The following is a 16,058-nucleotide window of genomic DNA, read 5'->3' as shown; positions in this document are numbered from 1 at the left end:
GGTTCCAAATCCTATATGCAATTGCCCCCAAAATGGAGAGGCCCATGTTCTATAGTACCAATAAATATACCAGCTCAAATAGTGCCCCAAAGTGAAGTACAAATTGGCGGCTTCCCTTAAATGGATGCACAACTAAGAAACAAAAGGTCCCCCAAACGCAGTAAAAGGAATACATGATTTCTCATCCAAATCGGTACAGGCCTCTGATGACATGCCAAATGAGCATAAGCTGTTCAGCAGGACGGCAGTGTTCTTTACATCTTTCTTTATTACGGGTTTTCAGGCAGCAGCACATGCAAAATGGGTACAAATAACCAGATGGAGTTGCTACAACCAATAAATGCAACTGTGAAAGGGTTTAATGCCATAAAAGAGGAAATGAGGGTCATACGACTCATGACCCTCCAAAACAAATAGGTCCCCGATTTGATTATGGCAATGGAGAGGGCCATGTATGCAGAAATCAGGCCTTCTTATTGCATGTACACACCTGCCCACAATGGGGAAAATAGAACCCTCACAGAAGCCATGCCACTTTAAGAGAATTGCACACAAAGATGGTGGAGGAAATGGATGAAGCAGAAAATGCTGATCGGTTTAGATGTCTGTTCTGATGGATAACCACTTGGTTGGCAAACGCATGCAAAATATTAATAGCCATAGTAGTCTCAGACTACTGGCCTTCTGTGTTTTAAGAATAGCGGCAAGTGGTTGCAAAAAGACTGCTAAAGGAGCACATGGAATGGAAATAGTGATACATCCGAATGCACAGGTTCATGAACATACACAAACCAATGACCTACCTCATGTTCACTTAAGGGAAAGCCCTACTACCCCTCGAGGATAAAAATATAATTATTCCCAAGATTCTCGTAACTATGTTGGATGATGTGCATATTGAAATTTCAATGGGGAGTATAGCTATATGACCTGCAATATGGATGAACACATAAAACTGGGTGGCAACCTGAGGAGGTTGACTAAAATATGGACCCCCAAAATATCCTATGTGGGGGAGGAGATGAAAAGGGAGTTGTCGAGGACTCAACCAGAGGGGTGAATATTGAGAGACAGATGGATACATCATCCATATCTACTGCACCTCCCGCGACCCTATATTGCACAGGTGAGAAACGTAACTTACTAAGAGAACCGTACCACCCATATCTCAGACAGGAACATCAGAATAGAAACACAGTGCTCCAAACTAAAGATGGTGAGAATAAGCACGCCTACAGTGAAGCCACACATATGCATTCTTTAGACACAAAGCAAATATGCACTCACCATGAAGAATGAACACTAGGTCGAATATGCACTTATGCACGAAGAATATTGATTGCATTCATTTATACATGAATAATACTAACATGAGCAATATATAGATGCTATATGAATGCAATAGATGTAATAGAAACAATATGACTATACAGTTTACTAACATAGAAATGCAAGAGTACTGAGCAGCCATATTTTCCAAAATGAAAAGCCTCAAGGCTTCACAAGAATCCAAAATGCTGAATCTGGTGAAATATATATTTGTGCAGACCCTAGACAAGCATCTTTGCAAAGCATGCAAAGGTTACTAAGAAAATAGGGAGGTATCTGGACGGCTTAGAAGGAACAGAAGATAATGTTTTCCAAGGCATATGCGATATATTCTTGGATTAATCAAAAAGAACAATCAGTCTGTGAAGGCAAGGTGCTGAATAATTCTAAGCTAAAGACTTCATAGGGAATGGATCAAGCAAGTCCCTAGTGGTAGTGCAAACCGTGACACTCACATTAAAATTAGCTAAAATCCCCATAAATGCAGAGGGAAATAATTCCAAATGTGGTCTCATCACACGGGACCCAACTTGAAGAATAACATCCATTTATTAGCAATAAACACTCAAAGGGCACCTGCCTCACTTCTTGTACATTTTCCCAGACATGAGGCGCCGGGCAAGCCAACTACAGAGGGATCACTCTGGCTCCTGACCTAGGAATACGGGATGGTATCTTTTTTAATGGAAGGGAAGGCAGCCTGTGGACTTTGTCCCGCTCCTCCCATTTTGACTCATGTTTTGACAACCTGCCAGTTATCCAAGGTTGGTCAGTAGAATGCCAACCAATCAGGACCCTCAGTGCTAGGCTGCCCAGTATTTGTTGCAACAACCGATTAAAAATGTTAGAGATGACATGTATTTACACATCAATTTAGAGTTGGTTCCAGTTGGAGCTATTATATATGTGTGACCCAATCAAATGTTTAACAGAAATGGAGTCTATGGGCCTCATTACAAGGATGGCGGAGAACCATGGCGCTATTAGCGCCATGGTTCATGCCGGGAAAATACCGGCACCGCCTTGGTGGAAAGGGGAATTACCGCCCCATTCCAAGGTTGGCGGGGCGGTAATTCCCCCTTCCACCATTGCCCTTCCCCATTCCCATTTTTGCCCCATAGGGCTCAATGGGAATGGGGAAGGCGCTAATTACGGTACCGCAAATTGCGGTACCGTAATTAGCTCCCTGGGTCCCTTTGCGGGTTGGTTTTTAACTCCTGCAAAAAGCAGGCGTTAAATCCCCCAACCCGCAAAGGGACCTCATAGTAAGGCGGTAAGGATTTATCGGTACCAGTATTTTACCGGTACCGGTAAATCCTTACGGCCATCCGTGTAATGAGGCCCCATATGTAATAAATACCCCTAACCAATCCCATCATCCCACAGGTTTTTTAGAATTATGTCATTGTGGCGTGTTCTTATTTTATTTGGTATTGTTTTGTTTGAGAGCTCTGAGAACTGCAACCCTTTTGCTTGCATGCTGTCCCTGCTTTATTTTGGATGCTAATAAAGCAGTGTTTTGCCTTTCACTTTGACTATTTCTATCTTTGAGTCTGAGTTTAATTGAATCCACACCTACTGCTTAAATCTGAGGTTTTCCAGGCCATCATTACACATAGATTGTGCACAGTTACTGATTCTTTTATAACACTTTTAATACCAGTCCCTAAACACAGGACCAGGATTCAAACCTATGTTGCTCAATGTTGTCTTGCTTCCAAGAAAAACAGGTTGCCCCTAAGCTATCCTAATGTCCACCAGGGCTCATATAGATGTATACTAGACCTCCCAGTCTGATTCAATCCAACAGTCATTTAAGGGCCACAATTAAATCCCTCACTCAATTACACTCACAGAGGCAGACCCTACGTGGAAGTCACACCCATGTGACTGGGAGAACACCTTATATAAGCTGGGGAGTCCAGTCTGGCAGTTTTTGAGTTGCAGGAGCATGAGGCTCAGGTTTGGTGAAGGGTAATGACTGAAAAAGACTGGGAGGTTCAGTGGTGGAAGTGGGCGGGAGTGGTCTGGAGCAGTGCTCCTCTACTTCTTTTAATTAAGTTTTACCGTTCCTATACTTTTATTTAAAAAAGAAACCATTCCGAATTGGTTTCAATTTAAAATACAAGTGTATGAGGAAGTGAAACTTGCACTTTCAGTGAACTGCAATGGACATTCCCTTAAACAGCAGGCAGATGTGTTTTGGGATTTGTATTGTGCATGGGAGGGTGTGCGGGGATGGGCATTTTGGGGAGCGGTGCAGGACAGTAGGGAACATAGTTCCACTACCTACTTTCATACACTTCGACCACTGAGGAGGTTATACACATAAACGGGATTTGGGAGGTGCCAGAAGAGGAGAGCAGGAAGAGCTGGAGAATGTTAAAGGTGTGGAAAGCAGGCGAGCAGTAACATATGAAGTGGAGGTGAAAAAGGTACTAACAACAAAGGAGGACATTAGAGTGAAAGTACAATCAGGGGTTCACAAGAAGTAGGGAGAAGAGAAAAGGAGGCAGAGGGTAAAATATGGACTGTGTTAAAAAGGAGGAGGAGAGGGGAATGAAGGAAGAGCTAATATCTGAAGGGGAGTCCAAGGAGGTGATACAAACTGGAGGGAAAAGGAAAGAGAAGGTAAAGCTTGGACTGGAGTCAGAGGTGCTTGTAAAAAAAGTGGAGAAAAGAAGGGAGGATGTAAGACTAGTAGTAGATTACAAAGAGATGGTAACAATAGCAGAGGAAATGATAGAGAGGGTGAACATAGGAGCGGGAGGAGATGACAACAGAAAAGGAAAGTAAAAAGGAAGTACAATCTGGAGTGGATTGGAAGGAGGTGATAACAATAGAAATTGAGATGTTTCTAGCAGAAGGGGAAACAAAGGAGGAAGAAATATCAGAGGAGAGGTTGCCAGTTGCTGGCTGAGCCAGTGGCTTGGTCTCCTCCTTCCTTGAGACAAGCAATTAAGTCTACGCCAACCTCTCATCCACTACGGTTACTGGAGTAGTCAGGAGGCAGGGTGACTGAAGGGAAGGTTCCCACTACGGGAAAAGCCTCTGACAGAAAATCCCTAGTCCTTTGAAGTGGCTAATCCAGACAAAATCTTCAGAGGAAGTAAGATAGCTAGAAAGATTAAATGTATGATTACAATTTAAGGGAAGACACTAGAAGGAAATAGCATGTAAGTAAAGGGTGAAGATATGTAAGCTGAAACCACAGACAACAAATAAACAAGGGAAATCAGAATGTGGGGCACTACACACTAGGCGAAAGCAAACCCATGGCAGAAGACACATGTTTAAAGAATTGGAGAGAGAGGAATTTGACATAGCACATGACAGCAGAGAAAACATGAAGTGTTGCAATCTGTTATGGTGCCAATGAATGGAACTAAAATGATGAAATAACTGGAACATGTGCTAAGCGGATTCCTCAGGTATGGGCCCCAACTCTTCATGGATTGAGTCTCCAGTGCCCTGGTCCTAATGGTGTCATGATGCAGGGGCTGAGCCTCACCCAAGCCCTGTAAGCTAGTGGTGTGTGGGCAAGGAGGGTGCCCCAAGCAAGCAGTGGTGGAGATAATCACCCCAGGCTATTCCACCTCCCGGGGCATTTGCAGGCATATTCTGGAGGCAGCATAGGGAAACAGTGACCCTCAGCACCACTGCATGTCACCAGCAAAAGAACAGAGTCAATTACATGATGGAGGACCTTATGATATACGAAAGTTGTGCAGTTCAGGAGGGGGTATGGTTCTGACTTAAATATTTAGAGGAGCAAATCAGGCACAGGTGACAGGAGTAGCTAGCAAAGACAAACAAAAATCACAGGAGTCTGGGGGTGAGAAACAACCAGTAGTAACACAAGGGGAGAGTGGTATAGAAGATGTGATGAAAATTCAAATGTGACCTAAATGGAAGCAAGACCACCAGGAATGGCTGTGCCTAGCCAGCCAGATTATGCAAGTTCTGGTGTGACAAGACACCCCTAGATGACCACAGAAGGTGCAAGGAGGAAAATAATAGTTAGCTCTAGGCAAACACTGAAAGTTGAAGGTTGAATAAGACAGAGACAGGGAGAATACTGCCAGTAAAAAGAAGAGAAAGCTAAGGTCCTTCAGGCCTGCCCACCCAGCTCAGCAGACTCTTCTCCAGCTCTCACTACCAGCATTGACAGACTTCACAGCTGCTCAGGGACTTTGTAAACTGTAGTAGTCCACTTGTAAATGGCTCCTGAAAGCCCGCACCAAGAACCAGCCTATGACTAGGGTTCAAGAATGCATTGATCCCACAGCGACATGGAAGGAAGATCTTGTGCAATCTCCGCAATGCTTTAACGACTAGGGAATTGACAAGAGAGCTTTGGAGGCCCGGGACTTGCACCTGACAGCAAATAAATGTATATGGAGATAACCATTTTGACTATTGTGTATTCTAACACATTTGTTTTGTACATTACGTTCCTAGTGACATTTCAGATTCCCCACTATAAATACTACCTAATAAATCAGTGAACAAACTATATGGTCTTCGAATCCTTCTTGGCCCTCATTGTTTCCCACATGACATTCCCCAGAAAATGATGCACCTTTCTAGTGATTGATTGCTGTATTGCTGACTCAGTAGATGTAGATGCCATAAGAATGTGTGCTAATACTGTTTTGTTCTTGAGTCCTCCTTCTGCTATTTTACAAAGTATTGCACAGATACCCACCTTCCGTAGCCAACTTCACAAAATGTAGATTTGTGTGTGCAGTACAGTCCCTGCTAGTCACAAGAGCACACTACCAGAAATACTTTACTCATGTTTAAGCTGCAATTATTTACTGTGGAGCATTTTCATGTTCTAAGAATGAAAATAACTACTTTCTTGGCTTTGTCCAAAATTTCAAACATCTATAAAGTTATTTTAGAAAACACAACATCAACCCCAGTCCATTAATGAAAGTAAGATTGGAAATCCGAAATCAAGCAAATAGGATACTCATGTTACTAGCTTGCCTAAATAGTCTATTGAGTAATATCCCAATCCCCTCACATCCTCTTCAAAGCATCGTTCAAACTGTAAAAAAGAAATAGTGGAACTATGTTCCCTACTGGCTTGTCCCCACTCCCCACAAACCCCATTGCCACATCCCCCCACAGACATTAAAAACCCCTCAACACACCTGCCTGCTGTTTAAGGGATCGTTCAAACCATATGAACAGTAAAACTTAAAAACAAAAAGTAGAGGAGCACTGCTCCCAACCGCTCCCGCCCACTTCGACCACTTCAAAGTCTTACATTTTTGTCCTATACTTTATTCAACTTAAGCAATATTGACATTGCAATTAGTGATTATATAATGCAGTTTTTGATACATCTTTACATTGTCCTTTCTTCATTCCATGAGAGATGATTGATAAAATTATGGAGTGAATAACTGATACAAGTTAGACGCAGGAACTGTTGAAACCTATGAATAGGCAATTGATGATCACCTCAACAAATTTAATTAAGGATTATCTTGTTTGATCTAATCACAACTATCAAATGGCACTAATTACAAGAGCTTATATTGGGTGCATTGTGTTGGGTGTTGTCTTAAGTTTGAGATTGGGTAGGAATTTGGATTTGCAATGTCCTAAGAGTCAGGCTGGAATTGAGGACCAAGCACATTTTTATTTCTGTCCTGCATATTGCCTCTTGAGGAAGAAATATTTAGTACCTCTGTGGATAGAGGATTCACTCAGTATCACCCTGCCTTGTATTTTTGTCTGAATACATCCTCACCTGCCATTGCCTGGAATTTATGATTATTTATTAGAAAAGATTGGAGATTAAGTGAAAAGGGAAAATAAATGGAGAGGTATTAGTGGGACGGATATATGAATTTTAATGCTCTCTCTTCTCTGTAACTCAAAAATTAATTAATGTGGACCGTATGAATGTTAAAATAAGTGTTTATATGAACAATGATAATCTCCTTAAATGATGATTTTGTAGTTATTATTCACTTTCTGGTTTGGAAATTACTGGAGAGTGCGGAATTATGATTTCCATGAATGGAGCTGGTTTGATGTATTTTACAATATTAGTATTGTCAAAATTAAATCCTTATGACATTCTTTGTATATGTATTATCATTCCTTGCTTTTCTTTATTGATTGGTCATTTTTCTATATTGTAATTTTGTATGTTAATCAGATGTACCTTTAACAGATTTTTTAATCCGAAATCGAAAATCAATTAACTATTATTAGTGATCTCCAATCTGGCTTCAGGAAGAATAGGGGGACAGTTGACCAATGGTTTATGTGTTTCCTATTGGTTCAGAAATGCATAGCATTAAAGAAAATTAAGCTGTAGGCAGTCTTTCTGGACCTTCAGATGGCTTTTGATGCAGTATCGAGAGACATTTGATGGCATATTTTATTGTCACGGAATGCTCCCCCACAGCTGGCTGGATTAAACATCTGCTCTATTCCAATAATCAGGCAGCAGTTCAGTTTGGGTTAGGTGTGGAAACAACACTACCATTTGATGTCAATATTGGCGTGCACCAGTGGTGTATGTTGGCCCCTTTGTATTTCAGTCATTGATGCATTAGTGAAGTGGTGTACAGACAGTCCAAGGATGGGTACTAGCATATACTTAGCCCTATTCTACACAGATGATGCAGTGATACTGGCTATATCGCCATAAGGCCCAAAGGCCACCCTGAGTGTCTTCCTGAATAAATGAAAAGATCTGAAGTTAAAACTGAATATGGAGAAGACAAATGTGATGGTCTTTAGGCAACGTTATGCTGTTCACTCGCCTCTTACAAATCATAGTAAATGAAATGACTCTAGAGCAGGGGTCCCCAACCTTTTGTGCGCAATGAGCAACATTGGCATATCAAATTAAATGGTGAGCAACATCCATTTTTCGACAGAATATATCGGCGCACAGTTGGCGGACAAATTGCTTGCAACACAAATTAGAAATGTAGCAAAATTAAAACTGCATATAGAACATTTAATTTGCAGTACTTAATAGTTATCTAGACCATGTGTTATTCTAGTCAAAGAAATGTGCAAGGTCTTTAACTTCATTTGACGTTAAGTGGTGGTTTACAAGGAATGTTGAGGAAATTGAGTGGTCAGTAGTACATTTATAGACATATAGGACCAGTCCAGCTGTTCAAAAATAGAGTAGGAGTAAATAAACATTACCAGGGGTTTCAGGTTCCCGAGCAAAATATTAGTGCAAATGTATGGACAGTAAAAATGGCCACATGAGATTCTGCCTAGGATTTTATGGGCTCTCTAATGGCAAATGGTGCATTCCTAAGCATGCTATACCGGCAATACTGTTCCACAGTCATTGATGACTGTATTGTGGATGTTTTTTTTCCTTCAGGAATGTTACATTTCTTATTGATCAGAGAGTAAACACAATCCTCTTGAGTTCATTTTCCAATGGCCAGGGTAGGCACCACAAAGAAGATAGCTGACAGCCAGAGAGGCTGGTTGGCGATGCCTACGCTTGAAAAGGAGGCATTGGAAAGAATTACTAATTCACAAGAAATTAACATATTCTCTTAAAACTGTTGAACAGTTAAGAGGCCACAAAGGAAAGCATCAGTTTGTCTGAGTCTTTAGGAGAAACTATCCAGGACAGAGCTATTGGCAAACCGTGCCCCCAAGTTCAGGAGTTCCAGGTTATAGAAAGGGATGCACCATGGTTCGATGCAGAATGTAGAATCTCGAAAAGAAAACTGAACCATGATTTAATGAGGGGTGTGTACACTGCTGGTCAGATTTATAGTTTCAAAAAGGCATAAAAAATTGTGGTAAGACAAAAAAAGAATTTGAGAAAAAAATGGAAGCTTTTTTGAAGGATGCCAAATCGTTTTATGTTTATTGTTGTTGTCAAGACAGGCATTATGCCATCCCCTTAGACAAGTATTTCTTGGAACTGTCATGATGCCTACCTCCAAGGAGCCAGGTCCGACCCAGCAACCCCAGAGGCAGGCATCATTTCCCCCAGGGGAGTGCCAGCGGGCCCAAGCTGGGGCCCTTTGGACTCAGTCCTGGCGCCTTAGGCGCCAGGCTCATGTTGGACCTCTGTCCTGGCGCCTTAGGCGCCAGGTTCATAAAGCTAGACATGTGTTCAAGTGTTTTAATGTGCACTTACCTGATGCAGACCATGCTGCCACATCCAGGCCCTCTTGAGGCCTGAATAGGAACTACTTTACCTGTGGGACTACTTTCCACCCGGGTGTGGTCGGGGAAGGATACATACCTGATCTGAGGAAGGATACACACTTGGAACTTCTTCCAAAGCTATTTAAACCACACCCGATCAGCAACTCACGCTTCGCGTTGTTCTGCTCCTCGCAGCTGGACGCTCACCGTGTCAGCTCCTGCATCTGGACTTCAGCCACGCCTGTCAGCATCCTGGGTCACCTGCAAAGGGAGACAAGAGACCTATCAGCTAATCTGCACCACGGAGACATCACAGACGATCCTGAAAGGGAAGACATCATTTTTAAAAGCATTTCGTTACGATCGCTGCAGTGCTGCATTTCACTCACCTTTCCTGGGTTCCTCCATCTTCAGCAGCGATCATCCGGATACACAGCCACTTCCCGGAGCCTAGAGAAAAAGACAAGAATAAGAGGTGAGAGAAGGAAGGGAATAGGAAAAGCTCAGTTTCCTTCTAAGACTTACCTGTTGGGTCATTCCCATTTCATTTCGGGTCTTGCTGCTTCCAAGCAGGACCCCGGCCCCTATGGGGAAAAAAGACAAAGACATTAGATGAGCGAATGCAAAAACATTACCTGAGCGCTCATCTAGGACTTACCAGATCTTTACTGGAACTGCACGTTTCACTTTGGGTCGGCGCCATATCTCCGGCATTCCGAACCCCGGCCCCTATGGGGAAAAGACATCAACATCAGCGCTTTGTTGCAAGAAGTCTCCAAAGGAATCTTCATTCATTACCTGAAAAAAGACAATGAACATTATTATTTAAAGCTTGAACTTTTGAACTTGCAACAGAACTTTTACAGCGCCTTACCAGTATAATCAAGCTTACCTGAACTCCCATCCAACCTCAATCCAGTGAAGTAACTGGGTTCAACGCGCCCCTGCGTCAGAAGCAGGATGGAGAGCTCGTCCTTTCAGACCCTAAGGTGAGACTTCACGGGAATCGTGGAAGGGTATCGTGGAGGGTTGGAAGAGAGTGGGAGGCTTGAGCATAACTCAGTCAGTAGGTAATACTCCCTTTTCACGCACAGGGGAATATTCCTGCGAGCCGGAGAAGCCAGAGTAGAGGGCCCTTCCTGTCCATCTTCAGAGTCCTGCGCTTCACCATTGAAGAAGCATCAGCACTCAAAGCCAGACCTGCGCCTCCGTGGGAATCAGGTGAGCGTTACAGGAACACCAGCCCCTCAAGGTTATAGGCCAATTCCCTTACTGGACATTGGGGCTTATTACGAGTTTAGTGGCATCTCAACGGTACCGTTACTGCTACTTGGTGCAGTGGTATCACTGCCAGATTCCAAGTGGTGGTTTGGCGGTGTTAGTCCCCAATTATGGAGTCTGTAGCACTCCAGGGTGAATTTTGTCGGTATTTGATTGAAACATAACGTGGTGGAATTTACATTTTATTGGAGTCTGTGACAAATCTGTGGATGCTGTCCCTTCTCCCCTATGCGGGAGACCATTCCCATGTGGCCAGGGCGGTACATCCTCGGTACAATAGTTCCCCTGAGGGTGGTGCCCAGGGAGAGAATCACATGGGAGAGGAAACCCCTTCTGGGACTAGGAACAACCCTACCCTGAGAACGCAATATACTCGCCAATCCCCAGACCCTAGGACCCCTCCCCCCCATTTCTATAACCCAAAGAACAACCCCTTCCCTAGATACGTACTGGGACTATGAAGAGCACAACTGACCCAAGGGAGATCAAGGTTAGAAATACTGAGACGAGGAAGAATGGGGAAGAGTTGAAAGATATGTTATTGACAACCATTGAGACAAATAAGCTGCATGGAGGAATGTAGAGTGTTCTGCATAACCAACATGAGCATTCTAGACAACTTGGAATAAGTACTGGGATGAAGAGGAAGAGCGGAGGCATGAAGACTTCTCCTAAGAACCACAATGAGCAGTCTAGTTGTTGCTGGCCACTCATTGGTCAATGCATAGTAGAAAAGGATGAGGGACTCAGGAAGAAGTTGTCTAGTCCTTCATGAAGGAGCTGCAGGAGCCAGCACGGTGCATGAAAGTGCAAGGAAGCACACCTGGATGCCAAGAGAGGAGCTGGAAGGACAAGGGCCAGTCCACAGTGGAAGGACCGAAAGGCGAGCTGGCAGAGAGAAGCTCCCGGTGTTCCTGCAGACAGGGAAGCACGTGAAAGGAAGACCACGCTGTCCTGGGAAAGATTGACACGGCAGTGTTCCTGGGCAGACCAGAGCCCACTACAAAGGGGAGCACTCAGGCTGGCTGCTGGGAAACACAGTACCTGGCAGGCATGTGAACCATGTCTGTCCCCCAACAAGAGAAACTTAAGAGTCTGGGACCCACCAAACGAAAGCAACAGGAGTCCTCTTCCTTGTGGCGGTACTTGGGAGAAGAGAGCTCCAAGTACCCTCAGGCAAAGAAGGTGTCTGGGACCCACTACACGAGAACCACACAAGTCATCTTCCTCGTGGTGGTACATGGGAGAAGAGAGCTCCAAGTACCCTCAGGCAAAGAAGGGGGGTTTGGGACCCACTACAGGAGAAACACACAAGTCCTCTTCCTTGTGGTGGTACTTGGGAGAAGAGGGCTCCACAGTAACCACAGAGTAATTTACTAAGGACCACACTTGGCAGGGAAGTAAACCAAGTTAACCCAAGCAGAAAGAGAGAAAGGCAGAGATCTAGGACCTACAAGAGAAGGAACCAGGGCAAAGGAGTCATTGCCCCTGGCTGTGGTTTAATAAAAAGAGAGTTGCCAAGAGAAGGAACCAGGACAAGGGAGTTGTTGCCCAGGTTGCTACGAAGTTTGTGCAACAGAGAAATGTGTAAGAACTTTATGGAACTTTGTTTTATATTTAAGAACTTTGGGTTTGGAACCTGTGTTATTTGGAACTCTGATTGGATCTACAACCTATTCTTCTGAATTAAGAAGACATTTTGTTTTTTATAGGTTAGTAAATGGTGTGAGGGATGGAAATAGGCTTCGGACTTGTGACAGACAGTGGACTATTTACTTTAGACAAGACATACTGGCAGTTTCCTTAGTTTTGGTTAAGGATGGGAAACCCCTCTTAGCTTTAGGGAAAGACAGGAGTTTCCCCAGTCCCCCACCCTTTTCCTTTCAATAAAAGTATATGTCAATCAACATGAGCCCACTGTGTCCGAGTCCTACTTCTACATTCTTACAGGTCACTAATGGTTTTTTAAGTCTTATCCAACGTGATACGCAGACATCTCAACATCTGTCCAAAATACAAGATTGTGGAATTATACATTGTTTCCCAACACAAATAAAGGTGACAAGCAGGGATGTCAGTTGGTCCCAATGTATTCCTTCTGGATGTTGATTCTAGTACTTCGCTTAGGAAAGTTAATCCACCCTCCACCTGAAGGGTTCATTTTATAGCATGCACCCTTATGCAGCCCTATTAAATGAATGTAGAGATGAGGGGGCAGACTCATTTTTATCTGAGCCTAATCTTCTGAAAGAGCAGTGCTTGTGTCAGTAATTTTAATAAGATAGCTGAAAAGGCATCATTCATGATTAAATGGCTTTTTACGTTATTTCAGGTTTGCAGCATTCTGATTGGAGAAGTTGGAGGTATATAAGACAAAGGTCTGCTCCATGATTTTAAGGCCGCAAAATCTAGGGTTGTTAGAACTGTCATTTCTTGGAGGGGTTGCAAAATAAATTCCTGGGCCAAATAGCAGGTCTCCCTGCAGATACACCTGCTAGCCCCTTGTGAGCCGAATTGAGGGTGTTCAATTTGAGTGTCAGGCCAGTTAAGAATGTTCCTTATTTTTTAAAAGCACATCTGGGATTTTCTGCTAATCATAAAGTGAATTTCAGTGCAAGTGCGATTGTAGCCTCCCCTGGTAAAGAGAAATACTTGTGGTTATGGGCGGTTGTAAGTCACTGTCCATTTGAATAGGGATACAATATAACTACATTTGGTGCATTAAGCCACCTCAAAATAGCTCCAAAAGCAAGAGCGTTTCCGATGGAAAAAAAGTCAGATGTCCAAAATATACACAGGCTGCCAACTTTAGCCTTATATACAGACTTACATACACATATAAAATGGCAAGGAGAAATCTGTCAAATGAGATTCCCAGAATGCAGGAGGCTGGTGGTAATGGTACGTTTAAATGTACCCACTCCTCAATAAATTAAGAAAGTGTGCAGGAGGAAGCACAAAGTGCGCTTGCAAAATAGGAGTCAAAGATTTGGTTCATTTTCTGTTCTTTTGCTGTTGTTTCTGTTTTGCATAAGCGTGGAATGCATGGGAGCTATGCTATATATAATTAATTGTAATGTTCAAACTTGTATATATAGCAAGTTTGATTGTGTTAAAGTTGCTTTTTTATTTTGGGCTTGTTCTGTGTGAATTGTATGAAAAATATGAAACATGTTTTTAAATGTTGCTGACTTAATGGAGAAAAATAAGTATGAATTAGTACTTCAGGTCATTACATGGTAGCCTTTAAAGATCACTTCATTGGGCCTTTGGAGGTTACCTCCTGATAATTATTTGGGAATGTTATGGCAAATGGTGTGTATTAAAGCTCCAGAAGGCTGTTGCATTGGTGAAAAAGTGGTTAGGAATAAAAATAATACCTTTCTCAATTATTTGGAGCCTATTTACTCTGCCCAAAAGGGATTTTACACAAGACTTAGTGGCAAACATTGGTCAAACCTTTGAGCATTTGATGACCACTTCATAGAGGGGTGTGGTGCTGTTAACTGAGTATTTGAATCAATTATTGACTTGTTAGTTTAAACCTATTAACAATCAATTAATTGTATTGGAATACAGGGCAAATTAATTATGAAAAATGTGGCATGCATTTACCGTATCTGCCCATTAACCATGTGCTAGATGGGCAGGTTATCAAACGAAGACCATTTTTCCGCTAGGACACTATGTAATAATAAATACAGGAGACACCAAAATGAATGTCGATAAATGTAGATGGTGGGATCAAACACAAACATCACTTGTACAGAAAGTGTGCATGCACATTATTTAATAAAGGAAAGTTGGGTATGCATACCACCTCCTTGTCCATTATGTTCATACTAGTTGTATCAAAGAACAGAATATGCCAATTTTCTCCATGACACAAACATGGTTCAAATATTGTACTCATTAATACATTTGTCAGCTGGGCAAAGTAACTGGAGATGACAGGGTTTTAGCAATGACACTACCATAACAAGTAAGGACATTTACTGAAGAAGTATGTGCATGGTGGCACCAAACAAATCTTGCATGTATAAAAATAATCCAGCTGGAAACACAGCGGCTCATTGGCCAACATTCTTGCACAGTCCAGGACTCTGTCATGACTACAGTGCTACTGAGGTCTCATCCATTCAGCACCCCCTTCTAGGCCTTCACACCATGGCCCAGGGCAACTGCGAGCAACAATTTAGGGTGCCGTGAGCAACATGTTGCTCCCGAGCTACACGTTGGGGATCCCTGCTCTAGAGCAAGCAACATTATTTGGGGTTAGATTCCAGGAGAATGGTCATGGTTTACCCAAATCATAAAGGCAAGCCTTACATCGGGGAAATATAGTGGAGCTGCTAAATCCTTTTTTTCGAAGCATGGCAGGGGTGCTGTCTTTCCATATTTAGACCAATACAGAAAACAGGTTCTCCCGGCATCAATTTCCCGTGCGAAAATCTGGAGTTATGACGGTACCGGTGCGCTTGATATTTTGGAAAACAAGTTCCTAAAAAATATGTTAATACTCCCACAGATTTCCCCTAGTGCTTTATTAATCCTAAACTTGGTATGCTCCCCCTTGGTGAGTTAGTGGATATTAAACCAGTCTATTTTTTGATCAGATTATGGCACATATAGAGCCTGGAAGCATATCATGATGGTCTGTCGCACCTACTGACCCTGGAAGGCAGTTGAAGGCTTGGATGGGTTGCACATGTGAATAACACATTATTTTCTCTTGGTGCTGGTGGATATTGGGTGAATCCATCTAACCTGGATGGCCAGGCTCTACTTGAGATAAAAATTAAAGACCAGCTTACGTTCTAATGAATTGCTGTCTGGGAAGTCATCCAGGTTGAAACTAGGCTCAGCGTACCTCTGTCATAAAATGAGATTTGGCTTTGAAAACTATCTCGATAATATAGCACCACCTTTGAAAGGTCACTATTTGTTCACTGTAGGCTGCGGACTTTGCCCATGGGCTCCTTCATTAGATCATGGAGCTGCATAGGGATGGGTGTAGGGCTGAAAGCAAAACAGTGATTAACTTCCTCCTAATATGTCCTGCGACTTTCAAATTGAGAAGATCTTATTTGGGACCAATAACCAGCACTGCAGGAGTGCGTACCGCACAAGCGGAATTCAATTTCTTATTTACTCATTGGCACTGCGTGTACTTTTTGCAACCTCACGCTATGTACTCAGAGCATGGGTGGTAAGAAATAGAGCTATAGAGTTGATCGGCTCCTAAAGGTCCAGAAAAAGGTGTTGGAGAATAACATGTTCTG

This window comes from Ambystoma mexicanum, chromosome 6q (genome assembly GCF_040938575.1).
Source record: "Ambystoma mexicanum isolate Mex_15411 chromosome 6q, UKY_AmexF1_1, whole genome shotgun sequence".
NCBI classification, from domain to species: domain Eukaryota; kingdom Metazoa; phylum Chordata; class Amphibia; order Caudata; family Ambystomatidae; genus Ambystoma; species Ambystoma mexicanum.
The sequence above is the reverse complement of the archived record's forward strand: the minus strand, read 5'-3'. Positions refer to the sequence as shown.